Source organism: Ochotona princeps, chromosome 10 (genome assembly GCF_030435755.1).
Source record: "Ochotona princeps isolate mOchPri1 chromosome 10, mOchPri1.hap1, whole genome shotgun sequence".
NCBI classification, from domain to species: domain Eukaryota; kingdom Metazoa; phylum Chordata; class Mammalia; order Lagomorpha; family Ochotonidae; genus Ochotona; species Ochotona princeps.
This window is the reverse complement of record NC_080841.1, coordinates 69,614,333-69,639,410: the sequence shown is the minus strand read 5'-3', so window position 1 is coordinate 69,639,410 and position 25,078 is coordinate 69,614,333. Positions and strand designations below refer to the sequence as shown.

Below are 25,078 nucleotides of genomic sequence, written 5' to 3'. Positions count from 1 at the left end.
GTTTTCCTTGTTCTTACAAGAGCTGGTGCTTGGGCCCCATGCGGTAGCCTAGTTGCTAAAGTTCTCACCTTGCTTACACCGGGATCCCATATGAGTGCCAGTTCATATCCTACTTGCTCCACTTCCCTTTCCCTGCTTGTGGCCTGGGTAAGCAGTGGAGGATGGAACCCTGTACCCGTGTGTGAAACCTGAAAAAAGCTCCTGGCTCCTGGCTGCGGATCGGCTCTGCTCTGGCCCTTGCAGCCACTTGGGGAGTGAATTAGCAGGTGGAAGACCTTTCTTGGTATATCTTTTGCTCTCTGTAAATCTGCCTTTCCAATAAAAAATAAACACCTCTTTTTAAAAAATAGCTGGTACTTAATAGTTTCTCCGTGGATAAATGGCCAAACTTTCTGAGATCACTTAGCTCGTGCATGAATTGAACCTGTGTCCTTAACGTGTCCACCAGCTTGCCCCCATGCCTTTGAGTAGACAAGTGTACAACCAAGGCTTCATTTGGCTGCACTGACTGTTGCATGGGAATGGTTCCTAACTTATGCAACTTCAGCCACCTCCAGCCACTTTTTTCTCCCTGGAATCTACAGCTCACAGCAATCACAGGCCATTTCCCAGTCCTTCCATTGCTATCCCAACCGTGGGGGACATCGTCGGCCTCAGCGCCCCTGTTCTGTGCTTGAGTTATCCGGGGTGTCAAACTGAGGGTGGAAAAACCGGCCAAATGCGCCACCCACCCACCGAGCGTGTCAGACCACTGCGGCCACATCAGGCCTCCTTTCCGTACACCCTGTCACCCGCAAGTGCCTGCGCCCCGCCGCATGCCGGCCGCCTGGCAAGCAGGAAGGCTTGCACAACCGACCAGAAAAGAGGAAGCCCAGAAACGGCTGAAGTAAACAACCTCGGAAGCCCGTCGCAAAAAAAAAAAAAAAAAAAAAGCTACCACCGTGCTGATTATCGAAACTTCCGGCCTCCTGTCCGTTTCTAAAATACCAGGAAGACAGGTGGATTGGCCCGGGGTGGGAGCGCCCCCTGAGAGCGCTAGGCGCTTGTAAGGCAAAGCAGGCAGTAGGTGGCGCGGGAAAGCGAGGAGTGAACGCGCGTCCCGCCTGAGTGGACCTCAGGGGCCCCCACCTCGACGAGCCCTCCACTTCCACTTCTGTCCGCGTCTGCGTCTGCGTCTCCACCCGGACACTCACTCCTCACTTGCTTGGGGTGCAAGGCGGCCGGCGCCACCCATCTGCCCGCTGCGTGGGAAGAGAAGGACAACACCACTCCCTTCGCTAGGAAGACCGCGGACCTCCAGCCCCGGGTGCAGAAGCGCGGAACACCAAGTCAACGGTCCAGCCTGTGTCGCCCGCCCCGGCCGTCAGTGTAAGCTGCACCCAAGGGCTCGGGCCGTCACAGGACGGTAGGGAGAGTCACAGGCCCTGAGAATGCGCGCTCCCTTCCCTGGCAAGGCACAGGAGGGACACAGGTGTCCCCTGGGGTGGGGTGGGACCCGGGGGTGGGGGACAAGGGCGTTCGTGCACTGTCTGGCTTGACCAGGCTCGCTCTGGAGGGGGTCCAGGCTGGGGAAGGCCAGCTCCTCGGCTTGCACAAGATGTTTCTACCCAGGAAGTTGCTGCAAAGGCCCACAGGGGAACTGGCGTGAATGCCGCAGGTGTCCAGGACCCCAACAGCCCCACTGGGTCCAGAGGGCCCTGGGGCAGGTTAGGGGGTTGTGCCCCGAGTACAAAGGGTGGGAAGGGGAATCAGGTGCAAATACGAGTTCACTCAGTGTATGTATACTCGGTCAGTCCCACGCGTCTCAGAGAATGTCTTGCCTTGGCCACTTTCAAACAGTTGTCTGATTTTTAAAGAACAAACTTCTCTCCTCCAAAGGATTGTCCTTGGCGTTTTAAAATACCAAGAAGGATGCATTTGGATCGCGGGTTCACGTTTGGTGATTTGGTCTGGCATCTCTGTCTGGAGTGACCTTGCCCCATGCGGTGCCTCATACTTGCTTTCTGAGAAGATGGTTGCTTTTTGATTTTTATTTATTTAGTTAGTTAGTATCCATGAGAAAGCCACCTCGCATCCTATCCAGGCAGATTAGCTGGCTGAAACCTAGCGTGGTTTAAACCAAAGCAGGGCTACAAATTGGGGTCTCCACATGGAAATTTCAAAAAAAGGGAACCTTCTCATTTTGAATAAACTCTAGGCGGTAACTTTCGGTCTCAGAGAAACTAGGATGCCTCTGGGGCTGCAGAGGATCTGGTCCTGCTGCCACTGAGACCAAGGTCACAGACCTGGACGGCCGTCTCCGTCCCTGGACACTGCTGTACAGATGTGCTGACATTCTAATGTGGGGGAATCTGCTCTGGGCTTTGCGAGGCGTGGGGCTGCTGCTCAACTTCAGACAGGAATGACTTGGATGGCTGACGTTTTATCCTCTCTGAACTTCACATAACTTCTTGTGAGAAGCCAGTCACAAAAGATTCTGCTGACTTCCGGAATACCCACACTTGGGAGGTTTTTAGTTTCTGAGAAGTTCTTTCTAAAGCAGAGCCCACTTTTGGCCTCCATAAAAGATGGTAAATTTCCACTGTAAGGGAAATGGGTGTTGACAGATCAACATTATATACTTGAAAAAGTTGCTGGGAAATGGAATTAAAAGAATGGTTTGGATGTAAAAAAAAAAAAAGTGAAATCCATGCCTAGTTTCTTGGTGACCTTCATTCTATCCTTTCTTTAAATCCTTTCTGTGTGAATTTCTTAAAATATCCTCATATTTCAAAGTTTCTCAATCACTGTGTTTCTCAAACACAGGACTTTGTGATGCAGATTTCTTTGTGGCCTGGTCACCTTAAATCTTCACTTAGTAGGTCCATTAACTCTGTGATGTAATCCTTTACCAATTTCCCCTATTGTTTTCACTTATACGTATTTCCATATTCTTGCTAGGATTAGTGTGTGTTTGTAGAGTTCATTGTCACAAATACCTGTATCTGGTGTGGCACTTTGACTTTTCTTGAAGCCACCTTCCTTTCAAAGGGTCTTATTTAATTTACTTCTGATTTTCTTCAATTCTATTTTAGCTACCTAATGTGGTTAGGAATTTTCAGTTGGTCCATAAATCCTATAACATAGTTTGCCTTCCATCATCTAGCAAATAGCGATCTTTGCAACTGTGTAAGATACAGGGAGTTTATTTACAGCAGCTGAATGATCTAAGAAGTTCTCAGAACAGTTCTTCTTAACCTAACTGATCTTTTCAGTATAAAAATGTATGTGTGTGTTTTGTTAGTCTAATATCTGTCACCCAAGAAAAAAATAACCTAAAAATGTTAAGTGTAGGGGTTAAATCTAAATTGGTTGTAGAATGATATTCTTACATACTACATTTATACTTATCAAATAAGAAGCAGGACTTGTAGGGAGCACTGTTAAGTATTTGGAAAAGTAAGAGATGTCCCTTGAGAAGAAAGAATAACAGCACCAATGATTGGTGTGAAAGACTCGATTGCATAGACATTAGGTCAGGGCAGGAACTGAGGACACCTGCTAGGAACCAGACAGAGGGCACAAACCACCATGTCCCATGGCCCAGCCACAGTGTGGCACCATAATTAAGATGCAAGTAGTGTTTGGATATATGTTTCCACTCCTCAGAGGTGCTAACAAAATATTGCCATGCCCTGACCACCAGTTGGCCTCCTTGAATTCAAGCACAAGGCCCAAATAGAAAGACACAGGACATTGCTCCAAGGCACTGCACCTTCTCAGTACGTACTCTGAAGCATGAATTCATGTCTCCATCACCAAGCACTTTCCTGAGCCTTGCCCATGAATGTACATCCTTATGAATTGTGATAAAAATGATTTTCTCTTTTGTGTCAACACCTATTCCTCATTTGTGACCATGTGGTAATAGTAAATAATAATTAATATTTGTGTAGCTTGTGTGACAGATGGGGTATCCCTTATGTGAAATACTTAGGATCATAGTGTTTGGGATTTTAAGATATCAGCATAGATGTGATGAGATGTCTTGGCAATGGTTCCTAGTCTAAACATGGAGTTCACTTATGCTTCTTACACACCTTATGTATACATACACACACATCTTTTTATTTTTAAGATTTACTTATTTTTTATTGCAAAGTCAGATATATATACAGAGAAGAGGAGAGACAGAGAGGAAGATCTTCAGTCCGATGATTCACTTCCCAAGTGGCCGCAATGGCCGGTGCTGCGCTGATCCAAGGCCAGGAGCCAGGAACCTCCTCCAGGTCTCCCACATGGGTGCAGGGTCCCAAGGCTTTGGGCCGTCCTCAACTGCTTCCCCAGGCCACAAGCAGGGAGCTGGGTGGGAAGTGGGGCTGCTGGGATTAGAACTGGCGACCTTACGGGATCCCTGCTGTGCAAGGCAAGGACTTTAGCCACTAGGCTATGGCACTGCCCCCCCTACACATACACAAATCTTAATACACACTATACATATATAGATAATGTAGATTGAATGTAATTTTTTGAAATATTAATTGTATCTGAAAGACGGAATTACAGAGAGGAGAGGATGTGTGAGAGAAAGAGTGAGAAAGCGATCTTCCATCTGCTGATTCACTCCCCAAATGACTGCAATGGTCAGAGCTGAACCGGTCTGAAGCCAAGAGCCCAGGAGCTTCTTGTAGGTCCCCCACATGTGTGCAGTGGCTCAAAGGCTTGGGCCATCTTGTGCTGCTTTCCCAGGCCGTAAACAGGGAGCTAGATCAGAACTGGAGCTGACTTGAACCCGCTCCCATATGTGATGCCTGCATCAAAGGCTGAAGCTTAACGTACTATACCACAGCACCACCCCCAACTGAAAGTGATTTTACACAATTTCAAAATAAGTTTTGTGCATGGGACAAAACTTGTATATCAGAATAGAAGGTGCGGGGAGGGTCTTTTTGCTCCCTTGGGAGCAGTGACTAAACTGTGTTGCGGACCTGCATTTTGCCTGAGGCCTGTCAGTCACATGAGGCCATGTTTGGTTTTCTGCCTGTGGTGTCATGTCATGCTCCACACATTTCAGATTTTGGAAGCATTTCAGATTTCAGCTTTGCAAGCGAGGGATGCTCACTCCGCTTCCAGAGGAAATCCTGTACTCATCTCACATTCTGAATTTACACTACCATGACTATCTCCTCTAACAATGAGGGGATAAAAACACTGAGAGAACAAACTCACGTGGGGCTGACAGGCAGAGCTGGCATTTGAAGTGTGTGCTGCTGTGCCAGGGGTTAGGGCTTCCCTGGTGAAGAAATGTGGGGTCTTGCTTCAGTGAGGTCGTAACGTAACACCAATCCTTGTTACAAGTAGGAACACAAGGTATCATTGATTTTGAAGTTATTCCCTATATCTGAGAATTTTTTAAAATTAGTCTGCTTTGTCAGCAATCAGATGCATTTGTTTTTATCCTCATTCGAATCCTTCCTGCTGGCCTGTGAGGTTGGATACATTAGCAAAGCCATAAGTCTCATGTCATTTCCTGTTTCTGCTTTGTGTCCTTTTGGTTTGGTGTTTCATCACACAGACTCTTGAGGGATGTGCTTGCAGGTGGGGAAGGGGAGTAAACACTAAATCACAAAGCAGTTATGTTTCCATAGGCTGCAGCTGGCAGATATAAATCCAACAGCTGCAGCCTACCAAACTGGAGAGAGATGGGAAGTGATATTAAAACAAGTGGTGTGTGATTAGATTCATTTTTCTCTTCTTTTTTTGTAGAAAATATTTCAGGCATGTGAAAGATGATGCACTATGTATTAATAAAATTAGACACACACACACATATAACACCTGGTTGGTTACAACATGGTAATAGTAAATAATTACTTTAATATTTGTGTAGCTTGTGTTAGAGGTGGGCTATCCCTTATCTGAAATACTCCAGATCATAGTGTCTTAGGATCCAATGTTTGGAGACCTATTGCCTAAGCCTATTGCCCAATTGAAGAAATAGAAAATGCTAGTGCATCTCTTGGCCTTCTGCCAGTGACAGTCTCCCGTCTAGAGGTAATTGTTGTTCGGAATATGCTAGTGATTTTAGAGCATGCAGGAAACACATACACATATTTGCCAAGGATGGTGTTAGAGTACGTTGGTGTGAAAAAATTGGAGTTATAACCCCCACTGATTCTAAAAATGCTCTCAGAGTGTTCTGTTTAAAAATGCTCTCAGAGTGTTCTGCTTTAATTTGATGGGCACAAGACAGAGTGCAGAAATAGTAGCATCTCAATCTAAGCCTGGCCAATACCTCTTTCACTCTTGCTTATTCTCTCTGTAAGTGTGTGTGTGTGTGTGTGTGTGTGTGTGTGTGTGTGTGTTTCGGTCTCTCTGCCTCTCAAACAAATAAAAATTTTAAATTGGGCCAGGCGAGGTCACAGCATGAAACCACCTACTCAGGCATGGCCTCATTGAGAGGAAAAGGCATAAGCAAAGGGTTGAAGGAGACAGTGGCTTGGCCAGGAGGCTCACAGGAAAAATAGAGTTGCAAACAGAGGCAACAGCCAGGGCTGCAGGTGGTGGGGGGAGTTGGAGGGTGGCCTACATTGGGTACTGGACGGGCAAGCAGAAAGCTGACATTGCTCAGAGCAAGAGTGAGAGTCATACGGAAGAGGGCCAGAAGTCTGCAGGTCACAGAGGGTCATACTGGCCTTGGTAAAGACTTTGGCTTTGATGGTAAGACTGACACACAGCTGTAGGCTTCTGAGGAGTCACGTGACCTGACTTTCATTTGCAAAAAGGAGCTTCCTCTGACTGCCTGAGAATCAGCTACAAGTAGCAAAGACAGAATGCAGGAACCGTAAGAAGCTACAGCCTATAGGACTCCTGGAAGAGAGAGAGGAAGAAGAGCCAAGGATGACTCCAAAGGTTTTTGCCTGAAGTCAGCTGGGAGTTTGAAATGATTATCAGCATCAAGGTCAGGATGCTGGAGATCATAGGATCACAAGTTCAAGTTGGGGGTCAGGCACCTGGTGCAGTTTTCCAGATGCCATTTGGGATGCACACGTCTGACATCAGCGTGCTGGGCTTGGAGGTCTGTCTCTGCTTCTGATTCTAGGTTCTTGCTAATGCACATCCTGGGAGGTAGTGAGGATGACCCAGGTAGTTGTGGCCAAGCCACCCCCATGGGAGACCCAGATGGAGCTTCCAGCTCTGGCTCCTGGCATTGGCCTGATTTGCCACTGGCTGCCACACACATTTGGAGAGTGACTCAGCCAACAGGAGGTCTGTTTCTGTGTCCCTCTGCCTTTTAAATAAGTCAAACTAAATAAACAAGGATTGGTCAGGAATTTAAATAGGAAATTTCTGTTGGTAACAACAGTGTGTTTCTTCTTTATAAGGCCAAGGTTGGTGAGAAGGATACTTGGGAAGGCATTGATATAATTCTCATTTTGCAAATTAGAAATGGTAGCTTAGAGAGCTTAACAAATTTGCCTGAGATCACACAGTTTGAGCAGTGGGAAATTTCTGAACAACCATTCTTTAACCATTCTTTTAAAATCTTTGATCTATATCACATAACTAAAATAGTCAATTAATTAGTAATATTCTATCTCCATGAAAATCATTCTTAAGGATATATTTATTTATTTATTTATTTGAAAGACGGAGTTATGGAGACTGAAGGAAAGACAGAGCAGGAGAGAGAAAGATTTTGCATCCACTGGTTCACTCTCCAGATGGCAACAATGGCCAGGGCTAAGTCAGACCAAGGCCAGGAGTCAAGAGTTTCATCCCCGTCTCCCACATGGGTACAAGCATTTAGACCCCAGTTCAAGTCCCAGCTGCTCCACTTCTGATCCAACTTCCTTCCTTCTGTTGCCTGGAAAAGCAACAGAAGATGCCCCTGTACCCCTGTGGAGACCTGAATGGGGCTCCTGGCTTCAACCTAGCCCTGCTTCAGCCATTGAGGCCATTGAGAGAGTGAACCAGCAGATGGAAGATCTCTAACTCTCTTGCTCTCCCTCTGCAACTCTGCATTTCAAACAAATAAATCTTTCCTTCTTCTTCTTTTTTTAAGAAGCTGCCATTCTGGTGGGAGGCGCTTGGAGTGCATCCTATGCAGTGATGGGCATAGAAATGATACAGACAAGAGAGTGGTCACAGAAGAGGCTTTGTATGGAAGTGAGCAGAGGGTCCTTGAAGAACAAACACATTTCCAAGGGCCTGCAGGGAAGAAGGCTGCCTCAGTCTCCAGATGTATTGGCAGCTTGGCTACAATGTGGAGTGCAGTGGGAAAGGAAACAAGGTGATTCTGATTTAGCCCCTGTTGACTAATATTCAGATGACACACAGTCCGCTTTGAGTCAAAGGCAGAGTCATTGGTCATAACACAACTGCAGCACCCTAGGCCGCTGCTGCCCAACAGATATGCACTGCAAGCCACTCCACCCTGGGAAACTTGGACATGCTCTAGAAGCCATGTTAGCAATAGGAAGAAGCAACAGGCAATGTTAACTTTCATCCTGAATTTTATTCCATGAGGTAGCTACGCATAATCGCTGAATGGCTATTCTTTGAAATTAGGTTACAGATGCAAGTCATAATAAAGTTATAAATGAGCTACGACTGTTTTCTTCTTCAAGTCCCCCCAATCCTCTGTGGCTTTATACTCCTGGCAGATCTCAACTGAGACCAGCCCCAGTTCAGGTGCTGAACAGCTGCAGGTGGCTGTGGTTGCTCAATGGAACAGAGCAGCTTGAGATAAATGTGGTTGCGGCTGATGGATGTTGGCTGTGGCTGAACAGAGGAGATTAGCTGGATTGTCAAGGGAACTTAAGGAACAACAATGTTTTCTATTACCTGGGTGTTTCCTTAGCTTCTGGTTGAATGCACTTTCACTCCCACACCCAGAACATTCTGTTAACTCTTGAGCAAGAAAACTACACAACCTATCTCTATCCTGTCTGTTCTCCCCACCTCCACACAGCCTATATTGTCTGGATTCTAAAAGCAATGGGGGAGGTTTGGGAGGAACTGGAAATCAATGGCAAAACATGCGTGTCTTAAACCCACATCCGGCCACATGTGGTCTGTTGCCCTTGGCAACCGTGGTCGTTGGCCCTTCGTGTTCTTAATTTGCTTCCACTGGCAAGTGTTTTGAGAACACAACCCTCTCTCAACAGTGACTTGCCAGGGTAGGAGTTCTCAGCCTTGGAAATGTGCCTGCCTTTCAGGGGACAGCAATCAGAGTAAGATCTGGAGTGCACAGTGAGAGGTGGCTCAGCAAAAAACCAAAGGGGATCCTTCCCAGCTCAGAAAGGCTGGAAGATTCAGTCCTCAATTTGCACTGAGTGGGGTCCTAACCAGAGGCTTCGGTTCTTGCACATGGGCTTGGCCTATACAAAAATGGTGTCCCTGTACAGCAATCCAACAGACAGAAGCAGCCACCCAGCTGTGGATGTGGGAGAACGTGTGTGTGTGTGTGTGTGTGTGTGTGTTTTCACAGTGGTGGTGGATGTGGCAAGGAATAAAAAGGAAGAGGTGGAGGAGGCAGAGGAGGGGGCGAGAAAGGAGATTAAGATGACCAAGGCTGATACTTAATGTGCACCAGACACTATAATAAGCACATTGATGTCTACCCTGTGAGGTAGGATCTGTTTTTTGTGTGTGTAAATCCCAGAAAAGATATATTGGCGTTTGTGTCCATGAAAGATCACCTTGGTTGCTATTCATGGCAAGGTTCTAGATAAGAAAACATTCCTACAAGTGGGATTCTCTACTGTCAATACAGTTGTTTAGTTTTCTTATCAGGATTCACTCTAGGGTGCTTGAAAATTGGCAATGTCTACTTTTAAATGGCACCAGTAGCAGTCAGAAAAGGAGAAATAAAAATCATTTATAGCCTTAAAAATGAATGAGAAAGAAAAGATGGAATTTCCTGGAGCAGGTGCTTAACCTCAGGTTAAGACACTGGGTAAAATGCTTAAGCTCCTCATGGAGGGAGTGCCTGGTTTCAATATCAGGCTTACAGCTCTTGACTCGAGCTTCCTGCTGCTACAGACCCCAGCAGGCAACAGTGATAGCTCAAGGAGTTGAATCCTTACCACCTACATGGGAGACCACAATTGAGTTCTCTGCTCTCAGCTTAGGCCTCTTCTTACCAGTTACAGGCATCGGAGGTGTGACTCAGCAAATGGAGAATGTTTCTCTCTCTCTCTCTCTCTCTCTCTCTCTCTCTCTCTCTCTCTCTCTCTCTCTCTCTCTCTCTCCGTTCCCTCTCCCTCTCCCTTTCTCTCTCATCTTTTCCTGTCAAGTAAACAAGTCAGTATTTTTTTTAGAAAGAAAGCATTTTATTAATCTCTGGACAACTTTAAGGTATCTCAAATGGAGACATTAGATGATGTCTGATTAATATTTAGTCATTAAATAAAACCATGCATGCACAGCACTTAGGATAATGACTGGCATTCAGTAAATGCTCAAAGAATATTGAAATATTTTATTTTAAATAATTGGAACAAAACAAAACAGAAAGACATCACCCTTCAAGGAAACATAACATTGCAGATTAAATGCAACTGGGCGGTCAGCACCTTCCCTGGATCACAGGAGAAGGGAAGAAAACACAGTGGTATCACTATGCTTTCCCTTTGCTTTTAGCTTGTTTGGTCATTTTTGTCAATTTCTGACTGTGGGACACTCTGCTGCATCCATGGAAAGCAATAGTGCAAGAGCCCGCACTGTGGTGTAAGGGGAAAGCTGCCACCTGAGATGCTGGCATCCCATATAGGCACTGATTCGAGACCTGGCTACTCCACTTCTGATCAGCTCCATGCTAACACACCTGGGAAAAGCAGCAGAAGATGACCTGAGTTCTTGGGCCCCTGCACCCATTTTGAAGACCCAGAAGAAGTTCCTGGCTTCAGTCTGATCCTGCCATGACTGTTGTGATCATTTGGAGAGTGAACAAACAGGTAGAAGTGCGTTCTCTCTCTCTACCTCCATAACTCTTTCAAATAAAAAAATTAAAGCAAAAAAGAAATTAATGGTATAGTTTCCCATCAATATCTGAGAATACTCAAACCCCTCAAACAGAGTAACATGGTATTTGCGTATCTCCACCCACACTCTGAATATCTCTAGATGACTTCTAACACCTGACACAATATAAATGCTTACTACCCTGTATGCTTTAAAACACGTTCAATGCAAGCACAGTTTATAAAAATATTTTTAAGTTTTATTTTAATTTTTTATTTGAAAGCCAGAGTTACAGAGAGAAGTTTCTATCTACTGGGTCATTCCCCTAAATAGCCGCAATGGTTGAAACTGAACCATTCTGAGGCCAGGAGCCTGTAAAGTCTCCCACGTGGGCGCATGATCCCAAGGCTTTGGACTGTCATCCACTGCTTTTCCAGGCCACAAGCAGGGAGCTGGGATGGAAGAGGAGTAACCAGGATACAAACCGGTGCCCATCTGGGATACTGGTGCCACAAGAGGAGGCTTAGCATGCTATGCATGTCACCAGTCCCTTTAAAAACTGTCTGTATATTCAGCCTGCAGATGCGGAAGGCTGACTGGAGGGCTCAGGTTTTCCCCAGGCTCTGACTAAAGGGAGCCAGCGTTGAAGCAATGAGATGCAAGCTGTGCGGAGTGCTTTCTTTTCAGCTCAAAGGCGATTGAGGAGAGAAAGAGATAGGGACAGAGTTTTATTAGTCAAGTGAAAGTCTGACAGACTGCTTTCAGCAGAAGACAGCCTGGGGCCACTTCCATATGGTAGTGTGACCATGTGAGGGAAATTGCTGCCCAGAGTATACAGCCAGTACTGGGCTTTTTATATATCTTAGGCACAGGAGATGAGAAGAGGCAGTAGCTCCTTGGTTTGTGCATGTGTGTGACATGTAGCGTGGGGTATTCATCATGGTGGGTGCTGACCTGTGCAGAGACAAGTTCAGGATGATTTGGCATTCCTGGGTAGGAGTGTCAACTTGAGTTTCATAGGGTAGTGGAGTCACATCTACTCTGTTAGCGGCATGCCATGTGGGAGGGTGCAACCATCACTCCAGAAAAGAAAAACATAAGGCACTAAGGAAGTAATTGGTCTTAAATCATCTTTCTGGTAAGCAATGAGAGCTGACTTGGAGCCTTAGGGAATGAAACCAAGCTTGGCATAGGTTGCTTGCTTTGCAGGTACGACCTAAGATCAGTGGGCCAAAGCCCTCAGTAAGAAACTGCCCACTTTCCTTAAAGAATTGCTCAGATATAGTTGAGAGATATGGTGGATATTACCACTGAAAATTCAGAACTTTAGCTGTGGCCAACATCAGCCACTATTCAGATTATTTTGCTTTTTTAAGATCTCTCTCTCTCCCTCCTTTTTTTTTTTAAGATTTATTTACTTTTATTGCAAAGTCAGATATACAGAGAAGAGAGACAAAGAGGAAGATCTTCTGTCTGATGATTCACTCCCCAAGCGAGCGTAATGGCCAGTGCTGCGCCGATCCAAAGCCGGGAACCTGAAACCTCTTCCGGGTCTCCCACATGGGTGCAGGGTCCCAAAGCTTTGGGTCATCCTCGACTGCTTTCTCTCCCTCCTTTTTTAACTTGAAATTTAGAGTTATGGGCCCAGCGGCATGGCCTAGTGGCTAAAGTCCTCGCCTTGAGTGCCCCGGGATCCCATATGGGCGCCGGTTCTAATCCCGGAAGCTCCACTTCCCATCCAGCTCCCTGCTTGTGGCCTGGGGAAGCAGTCGAGGACGGCCCAAAGCTTTGGGACCCTGCACCCGCGTGGGAGACCTGGAGGAGGTTCCAGGTTCCCTGGCATCGGATCGGCGCGTACTGGCCCGTTGCGGCTCACTTGGGGAGTGAATCATTGGATGGAGGATCTTCCTCTCTGTCTCTCCTCCTCTCTGTATATCTGGCTTTCCAATAATAATAAAATCTTTAAAAAAAAAAAAAAAAAGAAATTTAGAGTTACGGAGAGAGATATCTTCCGTCAGGTGGTTCTCTCTCCAAGAGACCACAAAGGCCATAGCAGTGTCGCTTGTCAGCAAGAGATAAATATGCCAGCAAAGAAACTGAAGAAATTGGCAGCAACAACAAATGAATCAAAAAACTCAATATTTTGGAGAAACAAGCAAATGCACACAGACCCTGAGTCGCTTGAGGGCTTATCATTTATTGAGCATTTCTACAGAAATCTTATAAATTCAGAAAAATAAAGATCACAGCGACACAGTAACACAACTAACAGGACCTTATTTTTCATCCTAATGGTTCGGGGCTGTTGGGTTGCAAGTGGTCCACCTTCTCCATATCCCCAGATCAGTACTCAATCAACTACAAAGGCGACCCTAACATCCTGGCCAAAATGCAGGTCCCTCATACATTTATCACCACCTTTCTCAGACTTTCAGCACTCAGAGCTTGGGTGTTTCCATGCATTCAATGTGGTTGCTAGGGGTAACCCTGTGAGAAAAGAATGCCCAACCTTGAGAAGACAAGGAGAGGTCCCACACATGCACCACACTTGCCTAAGCCTAAACACACAGAACCACAAAGAATTCCTGACAATCCAGGACTCCCATGTAAGTGACAGGGGTCCAAACATGTGGACCATCCTCTGCTGCTTTCTCAGGTACACTAGCAGAGAGCTCAGTTGAAGCTGGAGCAGCCAAGTCTCAAACTCAAACCAGTGGTGGCTTTAGCTGCTATGCCACAGTGCTGGCCCCACACTATTCAGATTCTATTCTGTTTTGTATTCTGCTATGCATATTTGTAAATTATCTTTTTTTCAAACATATAAGGAATTACTAATGGAAGCTATCCAAGGTTGTTTATCTTCCCCCCACCATGTTCTTAATTATAAAATAAAAATCTTGGATTAGGTCAACTTGGCTATATTTTTCCAAACTTTTAAAGTCTTAAGATGGCAGGATGGTCTGTGAATTGAGAATAGCTTAATTCAGTTAATTAAGATTTTATATTTATACTCCATGTACGTATTTGATATTTATAGTCTATGTAAACAAAGTCAATATGTTAGAGGGTCATAACACTAAGCATCTCTGCAAAAAAAAAAAATTTAAAGGGAGGAGTGGGGGTGAGGAACCTGTTTGATTTTTTTTATTTATTTTATTTTTATTACAAAGTCAGATATACTGAGAGGAGGAGAGATAGAGAAGAAGTGGAGCTGCCAGGATTAGAACCAGCAGCCATATGGGATCAAGGCGAGGACCTTAGCCACTAGGCCACACTGCCAAGCCCCACCTGTTTGATTTTTAAGGACGACTGCATCCTGGGCCTGGCGGTGTGGCCTAGCAACTAAAGTCCTCACCTTGAACGCCCCGGGATCCCATATGGGCGCCGGTTCTAATCCAGGCAGCCCCACTTCCCATCCAGCTCCCTGCTTGTGGCCTGGGAAAGCAGTCGAGGACGGCCCAAAGCTTTGGGACACTGCACCTGTGTGGGAGACCAGGAAGAGGTTCCTGGTTGCCAGCTTCGGCTCAGCGTAGCACCGGCTGTTGGGGTCACTTGGGGAGTGAATCATCGGATGGAAGATCTTCCTCTCTGTCTCTCCTCCTCTCTGTATATCTAACTTTGTAACAAAAATAAATAAATCTTTAAAAAAAAGGATGACTGTATCCTGTAATTGCACCAATGAATGTTCTCTGGACCACACATATGGGAGTTCATATGAATTCCCAAGGGACCTCAAATTTATCCAAGACTCATTTCAACCCCAGGAATTTTTCTACATAATCACCTATTTTACGGTTTTATTGGCCACATCAAATATATATTGTAAGAAAGAATAGTGTGTTTATTCCTTCTCTAAAAACAAACCCCTAAAGATTAAAAATATCTCCATCACCATCGGACAGATGAGGAAACCAAGCCAATAGAAAGGTGAAAGTCCTTGCCCAGGGTCACCCAGAAGTCAAGTATGTTTCTTGAACACCTGATGTAGGCTGCACACTGTGTTTTCTTTCAGAAAACAGCATAGTATGGGGATCGTAAACCTGGCCTTGGGTCAGACTGGTGCCCAGTCCAACTCCATCATTCCCTGGCTGTGTGACCTCATGCAAATTTGAACTTCTGTAGACCTGCATTTTACCACTAGAAAATGGGAATAAAGACTAAGATCTGAATGTGGAAGACCATGAGAAAGGGCTGGCATAAATGCTATGTTTGAGGAACAAAAACAACCTACAATAGTCCTTTCTGATCCAGTTTCATTTTCTGCAGTTTCAGTCACCCAAGGTCAATTGCAGTCTAAAAATGTGAAATGGAGAATTTCAGAAATGAACAATTCATAAGTTTTCAATTGTATTCTACTCTAAATAGCATATTGAGATCTCCCGCCATGCACCTCTGTCTTGCCAGGGATGAGAATCATCCCTTTCTCTAGCATATCCACGCTGTATATGCTTCTGCCTATTGTCATTTAGTAACTGCCTGGTTAGCAGATCGACTGTAGTGGTGTCACAGTGCTTTTGTGTTCACGTAACACTGATCTGACGTCATAACAGCTCCAGAATGCATGAATAGCAATGCTGGTGACTTAGACATCCCCAAGATCTTCCAAGAGCTCTTTTTAAATGAAAAGGCAAAAATCAGGCCTGACGCGGTAACTCAGTGGCTAAATCTTCATCTTACACACGCTAGGATCCCATATAGGCACTGGTTCATATCCCAACTTCTGCACTTCCCATCCAGTTCCCTGCCTGTGACCTAGGAAAGCCAAGGACAGCCCAAAGCCTTGGGACCCAATGGAGACCCAGAAGAAGGTCTTGGCTCTTGGCTTTGGATAGGCTCTGTTCTAGCCATTGTGGCCAGTTGGGGAGTGAATCAATGGATGTAAGATCTTTCTCTCTGTCTCTCCTCCTCTCTGTATCCCTGCCTTTCCAATAAAAATAAATAAACCTTTAAAAAAAGAAAAATCAAAAATTGTATTGTATATTAAGGTTGCTGAGAGCCATATGTGTTGCTAATCTCTTACTCTGTCTAATTTATGAATTCAGCTCTTCTGCTTGCGTGTTCCCCATGGGCATGGCCTGGCCAGCTTCAGTGTTTATCGCTGTGGGATCTAAGGTGCTCAGAGACTCTGCTGGCCATGTCCTCTGGGCTGCAATACAAACACTAGTCATTCCTGCAAAAGGCCTCTAGCATTGGCCTTGATCTGCCCGGGGTCATGGGGAAGCAGGGACAATCATTTCCATGTTGCCATGCTGTCTCGTGCAGAACTTTATCCCTGTTGCCCAGGATTCTGCCAGGGCAATGACATGCATGGTGCCCCGTTGCTGCTGTCTTTAGCAAGAGGTGAATGAAGGATGCCAAGAAAGAGGAAACTATTGCTTAGCTCATTGGAATCAAAACAGACCATGGAGTTGAGGGCTGTTTGTTATCCCAGAAAAAGCATTTGGGATTTTTTTCCTTTAAGCAGTGCAGCCACGTGGTAACTGTTACATAAAGCATACAATCTGAAAGTGGGATTTTTAAGATTAATTAATTTATTGATTGGAAAAGCAGATAGATTTACAAAGAGAAGGAGAGACAGACAGAAAAACCTTCCATCCACTGGTTCACTCCCCAAGTGGCCACAGTGGCCAGAGTTGAGCCAATCCAAAGCCAGGAACCAGGAGCTTCCTCTGTATCTCCCATGTGGGTGCACAATCCCAAGGTTTTGGACCATCTTTTACTGCTTTCCCAGACCATCGGCAGGAAGCCTGATGGAAAGTGGAGCAGCTGAGACACAAACTGACACCCACATGGGACCCCAGTGCTTACACGGTGAGGACTTAGTCATTGAACCATGGCACCAGTCTTTGGAAGTGGAATTTTAACTTTCTGTTTGCTAGTTCAGTTTAGGGGGATGGTGGATGTTCTCTTGTGTTTTTGAGTGTGTGGGGGAAGGGAAGGTTTTGAGGGCTTATTTCCACTCCAGACTGATCAGCCACCTTTCTGTGATGGACTCTATTTACTCTGGAGGCTTAGGTTCTTTTTATTTGACTGTAGGCATTGGTTCACTGCTACGTGCATTGGCACCATGGATTCAGTAAGTACTTGTTAGTTGAATGTGCAGAGAACTGAAAGTCATCACATCACAGAATAAGAAAACAGCACCGCGCCACCTCTGCCATAGGTTAAAAAAAATCCTCTGAACTTAGAAGCATTATTAGAAAGTAGTGACTCACATCATACCCAAAAACTAACTCAAAAATGGGTCTCTGAGCGGATGGGGTGAAGCTTGTGGCACAGTTGTTAAGCACAACTCGGGTCGCTCACATCCCAGCTAGGAGTGGCTGGGTTTGAGCCCCAGTTTTTATGCTTCCTGCCAATGCTCGCCCTTGGGGGCAGAAGCAAATGGCTCAAGCACTTGGATCCTGTCTACTTGGCTTAATGTATATCATTCCAGTATTCAGAACTGTCGTTACTCACAGAGACACAAGGGAGGAAAGGACTGCCCTGGGTGCCCTGGGCTGCCTTTGCAAGTTGAGTTGCCACCCTACTAGCCAGCCTAGGTACCCAAAAAGAAGTAATTTTATCAGATACAACATAACCTGCAAAATTTAAAACATCTGTATCGTCTGGCTTTCTGTAGCATCAAGTTATCAATTATGCCATAGAATACTTACAAACTTAAGATCTTTCTGAGACTTTGCTAAGACCAGAAATAAACAGTAGCAATTATGACGTGACTCCTTTGATTTGTGTCTGATCTCAGAACACTTGTGGTGTATTACAGTTGGAATACCCATTATGAGTGGATTGTCCACGTAAACATCATGAAGAAACATTAGTGTTTACCAGTTGCCTGTGCACTATACCTGGAGATGAACACATAATCTATCATTTTAATACTTTGATTTAGGAAAATATTCTAATATATTTCCCACTTGTGAGTTATTCTTGCATTCTAAGTTCTCTTGTGTTATTCTTTTAATCCATTTCTGGGATCAACTTTCTGATATTTTATTGTGCTTTTATGAATGTCAACTGACTCTTGTTGATATGTCTTCTGAATCTCTTTGAAGCCAGCGATTGGCATTTTAGAAATAATTCTATTTCTGTTCTACTTCCAGCATCCAATCAGGGTAAGTCTCTTGGGTTTGAGTCTTGAGGCTGCCAAGCACTTGTTTCTCCTCAAGTATTTGACAGCCCTGTGTTGCTGATTCGTAAATGTGATCATGGGGCTGAAATGACATGGAGGTTGGAAAAGTTCAGCTGGAAGCTACAGGGAGCCCCTTTCTTGGGTAGGAGTTGCACTGTAGGACCTAATGGATGAACGTGGGGATTGATGAACGGACTGCTCTCCCCTTTGGTTTGGACAATGACGAGACATGTAGGCGTCTGCCCTTAAGAGAACTTCCTGAAGTGACCCATAATCCTACAGCTATAGCAACAAAATCCACAATAGGGAAGACATGGAAACAATGCAGATGCTGTAAGAGGAATGGATAAAGAAGCTGTGGTACATCCACTCCATAGAATACTATTCAGCCATTAAGAAGAATGAAATTCTACCATTTGCAACAAAATGGCCCCAACTAGAGACCACTATGCTCAGTGAAATAAACCAATCCCAGAAGGACAAATATCATATATTATCTCTGATATAAGGCAACTTTCATGCAAAATATAAAACAAATATATATAGGTAGACTTGTGTGTGTATGTATATATGTATATTATACACACATTCTCACATCTATATATATTTCTGTCTCTACCGTCCCTTCTCCTTAACATTTTCTAGAAGTTCCTCAGGGTTTTTCATCTGCTGAAGCCACCTGCCCTTGCTCTCAAAACCGTGACAGAGTCCTTCTGTTGAAGTTGTAGGAGCATGTGCCTGTTCACCCCTTGTCTCAGTCATGGCTCTGCATGGAGATAGAATTGTTAGGTTCTGTCCATAGAAACAAGAGAGGGGATTTATTCAGGGAATTGGCTCATGAGATTCTGGAAAGCAGAGAAGTCCCACCACAGGTCATCTGCAAGCTGGAGATCCAAGGAATCCAGTAGAGTGGCTCAGTCCAAGTCCACGGCCTCAAACGGAAGGGGAACATAATGGTCAGGTCAAGGCCAAAGGTCTGAGACCCAGACAAAGGACAGGGGAGTCTGGAGTTCTGACATGCAGAGCAGGAGACACTCAGGTCCCTCCCTGCTGTCCAGGCAGGGACTAGTTCTCTGGCTCTAGTGCTGATTATTCGCTGGAACCCCAGCTGACTGGTGACTGACGCCCACCTACACAAGACACAGTCGCCACCTACCCTACTCAGATGCATGTGTCAGTGTCTTTAGGGAGCTTCCTCACAGACAGATCCAAAACAGTGTTGTCCCAGCTTTCAGAGTCTTCCTTCTTTCAGCCAGAGGATGCCTAAAAACTAACCCTCCCATCCCCACTGAGTGGGATCCTAAGTTTTCACTGCATTGTGAATGTGCTGACATCATTGTATGTTATATATTACAATTATACGGTACATACTGATTGGCACTCAGTACTAATACCAATAAATTCATAATGTTTACAGCTCTTAAGTCCTCCATAATACAGTGTTAGCATTTTTAATTTTTTAAAAGATTTATTTACTTTTATTGCAAAGTCAGATATACAGAGACGAGGAGAGACAGAGAGGAAGATACTCTGTCCGATGATTCACTCCCCAAGTGAGCCGCAACGGCTGGTGCTGTGCCGATCCAAAGCTGGAAGCCAGGAACTTCCTCCAGGTCTCCCACAGGAGTGCAGGGTCCCAAGGCTTTGGGCCAACCTTGACTGCTTTCCCAGGCCACAAGCAGGGAGCTGGATGGGAAGTGGAGCTGCCAGGATTAGAACTGGCACCCATATGGAATCCCGGGCATGTTCAAGGCGAAGACTTTAGCTGCTAGACCACCACTCTGGGCCCAGCATTAGCATTTTTAAGAGAATTATTTATTGGGGTTGTCGCTTTCAGAATAGCTGCTAAAGCCACTGCCTTTGAAACTGGCAACCTCTGTGTGTGTGTGTCAGTTCTTGTGCTGGCTGCTCCACTTTTGATCCAGCTCCCTGCAAATGCCTGGGAAAGCCAACCAAAGATGGGAGACCTAGATGAACCTTCTGGCTTCAGGCTTTGGCATGGTCCAGTACTGGCTATTTGTGGCCATCTAGTGATTGAGCCAGGGGGTAGAGGATCTCCTTTTCCTCCTTCTCTCTCTCTCTCTCTCTCTCGCTCTCGCTCTCGCTCTCGCTCTCGCTCTCGCTCTTGCTCTCTCTCCTTTAAAAAGCAGAGCGTAAAAATTTCTATCAGCATCTTTGAGGAAGAAGAGACAGTATTTACTATGCATCCTATGAAAACCTAGAAAACCATGATTGGTGATTCATATTTTTTCTGATAGAAACCCTGATGTATTTTGGACACCGGAACTGTCACAGACATGACCAGAAATACTTCTGCGTGGAGAGAACTAAGCCACACAGCATTACATAATCTGAATAGTTTATCACACTTGACTGTTACCTCAAACGATAACCCTGATTTTGCTAGGTTTGGGGTGACAGGTGTAGAACATTCACCAAGACATACACACAAGAAAACTAAAAAGGCCCCTCGCCCACAGAAAGCTAAGAAGTGGTTGCTGCATTCAGTCCAATCTTAAGCTGCCTGTAGGCTGCCTGTAATTTTTCTGCAAATGAAAACATCTGGTTCCAATCATTGGGTCTTTGGGGGAAAAAGAGCAAGTTATACATTCTCAAGAGCAGAGGAAGAATTAACTTGCATTGTAGTGCATCTCTGAAGAGGCTCATAGCGGGGGGTGGTGACTTCAGGAGAATTCTGAATGGTAGCAAGGAAAGCGTTGTACAGCAGGTTGAACCAGGTATGCCCCCCATTCTCAGAAAAAAAAACCCTCTGTGTACTTATCTCTACACCCCACTTCCATCTGAAACAGCCCAGTTTGCTCTCCTCCCACAAGGCCACTCCTAAATAACCAGGGAGATGAACTGTACTGTTCAAGCTGGAAGTCACCGTGCAGTTCTTGTCTTGACAACATTCAGCATTGTTATCCTATGCCATTCATTCATTCATTCATTACTATTTTCTTTTGGAGATGAGTGAATGCTGATTTGAATATTGAGAAAAATGGTAAGAGATAATCACTTCTAGTTATTCCTAGTCATTCGTTTTCCTGTTTCCTTACAGCATTACAAACAAAATAAGTCACCACTTCTTCCAGTTGAGAATGTAAGATTTTAAAGTGCTCAACACTTGCTGGAACACTCTGCTGTTCCTTACCAAAGCCCATGGACTAGCTCCATGCAACATTCCAAGTTCATGAGTTAATTGTAAGGTTTATCAAGGAACATCATGGATTATTACAAACTTTTGGGCTTTGATTAGAAAACAAAGATGTATTTTTTTTTCAGCCTCAAATTATGCATTGTTGGAATTTTAATATTTTCTCTTGGGTGCCAGCGTTGTAGCGTCACTGGTAATGCTGCCACCTTCAGTGCCATTCCATATGATAACCAATTCATGTCCTGGCTGTTCCACTTCTGATTCAGCTCCCTGCTGATGTGCCTGGGAAAAACAGCAGAAGATGGCCCAAGTGTTTAAGCCTCTACACCCATGTAAGAGACCCACATGAAACTCTTTGCTCGTAATTTCAGCCTGGCCCAACCCTGGCCATTGTATCCATCTGGAAAACAAACCAGTGAATGGAAGACATCTCTCTCTTTGTCTCTCCATCTCTTTCTGCAACTCTGACTTTCAACTTAATGAATTAACCTTTAAGTAATAAAAATAATAACTTTCCTTGAGCTCCAATAAGAAGCAGTCAGTATCTAGCCAGGAGCTCCTGAAGTAAGTGCCACAACAGCTGAAGCTATCTCTAATATCTTTGAAAATCACAATCTCATTACTTTGGGAATCTCTGCAGCCTTAGTGGCTTGGCCTGACCTGGTCTGATCCTGTCTGATCTGAGAATAACGCTGTTCTCCCAAGGATACCTTTGCTTTGTGACGCTGCAATCTTTGAAGGATTTAAGCACATTTAAGGCCCAAATTTAAATTAATAGTTGAACAGTGTATTCTTACACCAGTGCAAATAATTGATCTAACTGAGTGATAATTAGATGAATAGGCACTCCTTCTGTTCCACTCCCTTGACTCCTAAGGGGTTGAAAACCACACCAGAGATGACTCCTTTCAGGGGTGGCCAAATTTTGTGTTTTGTTAAGTTTTTATCTATGCATGTGTTTTATTTATTTTGGAGTGGACTAATGGCTAGATCTCCTATGCCAACAACAAGCCAAAGCCAGTAGCACCAAAACTTAGTCGAGGTACCCTTTGCAAGTGGCAGGGACCCAAGTACTTGAGTCATCACCTGCTGCCTACTGCTGCATCACCAGGAAGCTGGCTTGGGGAGCACAGCCAGCACTCCAACACAGTAATTCAAAAACTCGAGTGTAGGATTCACTCTGATTTCAGAAGTATTAGACATATCTTTCAGTTGAAAGCATATGGTGTCCTTATTTTTACTTGTGACTTCGGTGAATTCGTCAAGTGTTCTGCAGCAAACTGTGGGTTTATTTTGCAATTAGAAGCCACACACAAAACTGCCCATGAATCTTAAAGCACTGGTGCGGTGGATTCAAACCTCCTGTGACTGCTTAGCAAGGCCCTCACCATGTATACTATGCACTGCTGAGTCCAAAGCCCACATGACATCCCTGGCTTTCTTGACTCCACTAGCTCCCATGATGCTGGCTGTTAGTTGTTAGGAATGTTTGAATTTTTTTATCACACTTTTTTTTTAATTTACTTGAAAGGCAGAAAAGGAGGGAGGGAGGGAGGGAGGGAGGGAGAGAGAGAGAGAAATATCATCTACTGGTTCACTCTCCAAATGCCACAGTGATTGAGACCAAGATGGGTAGGAGCCAGAAGCTAGGAACTCAGTACAGGTTCTCCATATGGATGGCAGGGACCCCATTTATTGAGCTATCACAATGTGTCCCAGGATCTGTGTTGGCAGGAGGTCAGAGACAGGAACTAAGGCTGAGGATCAAACCAAAGCCGTACGATAAGGAGCATAGGCATCCGCAGCCAATGTCTTGATCACTCTACCAATGTCCAGCCCTTTAGCTCACATTTTTGGAGGTTCAGGAGTGTGACACTGGCTCCTGCCAGCCTCCAGTGACGGCAAAGCAATGGCACGAGCAATGTGAAAGAAATTGTGGGGTGAAGCAAGAAGACAGATGGCATGGGACAGCCAGTATTGCTCTTCTCATAACAACCGAGACTTGTGATCACTAGCCAAAGTCCCATGGGAGCTGCATTCACCCCTTCCCAAAGAGCTATGTCTACAGCAATCAAGTAGCCTCTCACTGGGTTCCACTACCTTCTAGCATCCCACCCTAAGAACCAACCTTTCAACATACAAATCCATATGGGGACACATCTCAAGTGATATGCAAACCATAGCACCTGCCTACTTCTGAACTTTGGAGTAGGAAAGAGAGCGGAAGTGAAGTTTTTAATCATCACCCCAAATCTTGTGATTACCAGAAAATTTCCACTTCCACCTGTTTAACTCAGCAAGACATTTAGATCTAAGCCAGCTTGCATTGCATTCTCCATGAAACAGGGGGTGGATCTCAGAATCAAAGGTAGACGTGGATCTCAGCTTAGAGTTGTTTCTGTTCTAGAGGGGAAATACTGGGGTATAACATGCACCATAGTGTCTGTGAAGGCCCAACCTTGCTTTAGAAATTCCCAAAAGGAGTTGTGTGAAAAGCTCTCCCCCATGGACTTGAGCCTGTGACTCAATTAGAACCTCTGTCTTTCTTTCTGTACAGTGGCTTTGTCCCCTTTCTTCTCTCTCTCTCTCTTTCTCTCTCTCTCCCTCACCCCCCGGGAATGTGTGTGTGTGCCACATCTTGGTGATGCCCTGTATAAGATCAAGTGCATGTATCACCTATGTTGATTTTTTTTACATACACACATCTCCGGCTCCGATTCCTTTTCTACAACCCCCTCCCCCACCTTTTTTTTTTTCGCAGAGAAAGAGGAGTAATTTCATCAAAGAGCCCAGACTTGGGTTTGAATCCCACCCTGCACATATTAACTGACCACACCCTCTGTGCCTAAGAAAACAGGAGTGATGGTATCGACCCCCAAGTGGTTTTTAGGAGAGTTCGAGGAGATAACACGCAATGTGAAAAGTGGATTTTTTTTTCTTTTCTGTTGTCTTTGCTTGCATCTATCTTTCATTTTCTTCATTTGGTTTTTTTTTTTTTTTTTTTTTTTTTTTGAAACTCAGGTTATTCAACTTAAAAGAATGTCTCTTTTTGGCTCCCAGCTTTGTGTTTTGAAAAGTTTGAAACTTTCAACAGAAAAATAACAGTGCAATCCACACACATATTAGCTCCACCCAGATTCACTTATTGTTCACTTTGACAAATTTGCTGTCCGCTTTTTCTTTCACCGATTTTCTCTTAAGAACAAAGCCGTTCTCTTGCACAATGTGATTAGCACGCTACAATACTCACAGGGTAACTATCACAATAGAATTACAAAGTGGACGATATTTTGATTTAAGAGTATTTTCTGAGATAGAACCCACATGATATTTATTTTTTTCCTAATGATCCAAGGTCTATTCTCATTTGGAAAACCCAGACTACTACTTTGGGTGTTTTGTTTGTTTGTTTGTTTGTTGCTTTGTTTGTTTACTTGAATTTTTTCCCAGAATGTCCCTAAATGTGGGGATGTCTGACTCATCTTAATTAGATTTGGGATCCGGAGAGGGCACTGCCCCTCAGTGCATCATATCAGGAGCCCATGATGTTGGGTCATGCCTTTATTAAGCAATGCTAAGTTTGGTCATTTGGTGAAAATTGTGTCCACTATATTTCTTCATTTAAGCATTATCCCTGTGATGCCATTTAGTAATTCATTCCACACCATCTTATTGCTGAGTCCTGGGAAGCATTGTCGGTCTTATTGGATGGTCTCACTTTTCACACACCCTGGAGCTTGATTTAGCAGAATGTTAGCGGTCATGGAGTACTTAACATGTTCCTCAGCCATCTCTTCTCTAAGGGTGTTAGCATCCCTTGTTGACTCTTGCTGTCCACAGTG

The 25,078-nt window shown here is 44.7% G+C and overlaps 1 protein-coding gene across 1 annotated transcript in view; it reads left to right on the top strand.

The window, feature by feature from the left end:
• The first annotated feature begins 972 nt into the window (after positions 1 to 972).
• APBB1IP (amyloid beta precursor protein binding family B member 1 interacting protein) overlaps positions 973 to 25,078 on the top strand; it is an 86,717-nt gene continuing 62,611 nt past the window's right edge. The window contains exon 1 of the mRNA XM_004588531.2: positions 973 to 1,368. The gene's annotated coding sequence lies outside the window, so the exon portion shown is untranslated. The remainder of the gene's footprint in view (positions 1,369 to 25,078) is intronic.